The following is a 1952-nucleotide window of genomic DNA, read 5'->3' as shown; positions in this document are numbered from 1 at the left end:
GGAACACCAGAGATGGAGACAGAGATGAGGACATGGAGAAATATTACAGCTGAGGACTCTAGACTCATGGAAAGAGAAAGGCTGTATGCTGGCGACCAGGCCAGGAGGCAGGCTTGCGGAGTGTGCCCTTTGGTTGTTTAAATGAGTATTTTTGTGTACATCCAAAACTCCACAGAGGGAATAGAAGCAAATACAGTTGAATGATGATGCACAGAATAGATTGTAATCATTGCAATGAAACGATGAGTGTAAAACTGATGTTCCCCCATGTAAATGATCACTCAATTCACAATAAAACTTTAAAAAAAAAAAAAAGCTTTTGTATTTGAATTATTCTCTGTCCTTCCAGGATTCTGCTTGGCTGTTTTATAAAGGTGAAAAATTGTTATTTCATGAACCAAGACTGATTTTTATGTGAACGGGACCTGGCCTTTCAGCTCTACTTTGTGCTATAGAGTCTCTGACAGGAAGCAATACTGTGATAACAAAGACGTAGATGATCCAGGGGAAGCCTCCTTGGTTACTCAGCTAGCAAGTCCTCCGTGGGCATGCGTGATGAGGTACTTGAACATTAGGAGAATTTCCAGTGTTGCTGTGATTCATCTTCCTGCATCTCCCTCCTACGCAGACTCTCCTCCCTGAAAATGTCACGTTTTCCACAGAATTCAAAACAAACAAAACCAATCTGAAAAGCTACAAGAGGACCTGAAAATCTTAACTAGTCCCCAGTTACCATTTAAAAATCAAACCCACATGCACACACAACCCTCAGAATTCCCTTCAAATCCTTCAACACGTTACAACTCAAGACTAACAAAATAAATTCCAAAAGTTTTTGTGGCAAGCAGACACTAAGCATATATTTTCCAGTCTGGATATATATATAAAAAGCAAGAAGCAGTGTTTCCCTTTTGCTGGTAAGATGTTCTGGAGTTATGCTATTTGCTTCTACCACTTACTGGAACAGAACTTCACCCGTGGTCTGGTCCCCGGGTCTAGGCCAGATTTCCACCTCATGTTCCCACAGTGACCTGGGGCTATTGGCTACTGCCATAGTCTTCCTATTTATGGGCTGTGAAGGTAACTGCTTATAGAATGTGATTCAAATTACACTTTTTCCAAATACTGATCTGCTCTCTCTTAGTATCTCTTCCAAAAGCTGAACCATTTGATTTCTTTTCCAGTTCTTGATGCAGGTGGGGACAGAGGCCACCACACAGGGCAAGGTAGGTTTCATTTGCCCACATTATCCTATCAGTTGACTGGCAAATCAGTAAATGCAGAAAGCAGTGTCCTGAGTTACAAGGTGGTAGTGGACAGCAGAAGTAGCAACAAGAAACTCCAGGTGATTTGCAGGCAACAGAACTTAAAGTAAGAGGGAGCTGTTTGGGGGTGAGAGGACAAACTTTTCAATTTTACCTTGGCCTGATCTCTGCTACTTTGCACTATAAAATAGTTTCTGCTTCTGTTAAAGGAGAGAAGAGAAATTATTGTTGTGGATGCTTTCGTGTTGACACCAACTCACAACCACCCATGCAAGGGTAAAACTTCCCCATAGGATTTTCTTGTGTGTCAACTTTCCAGGAACGGACCATCAGTTCCTTCTCCCAAAGAGATACCGTGTGGATTTGAACTGCCAACCTTATGGTTAACAACTGAGTGCCACCAGAGCTCCCCAGGAGAGAGTAAAAGGGTGGAAGAAAAAAACTAAACAAACTATAGAACAGTGTCCAAAACAATTTGACCAAACTAGGTATAGGAAGAGTACAATTTGTGTCAATTCTATAGCCACAAACCCATGATCCTTCCAACAATGTAACTCAACTATTTACTTATTTGCAGATATAATGTCCCTTTAGAAACTGATAATCCTCAGAGTGAGGAAAAGCAATATTTTTACTGTTTTCTGGTAGCGTAGTGGTTACGAATCGGGCTGCGAACCTTAAGGTCAG

This window comes from Chrysochloris asiatica, unplaced genomic scaffold (assembly GCF_000296735.1).
Source record: "Chrysochloris asiatica unplaced genomic scaffold, ChrAsi1.0 scaffold00117, whole genome shotgun sequence".
NCBI lineage: Eukaryota > Metazoa > Chordata > Mammalia > Afrosoricida > Chrysochloridae > Chrysochloris > Chrysochloris asiatica.
Note: the sequence above shows the minus strand (reverse complement) of the source record.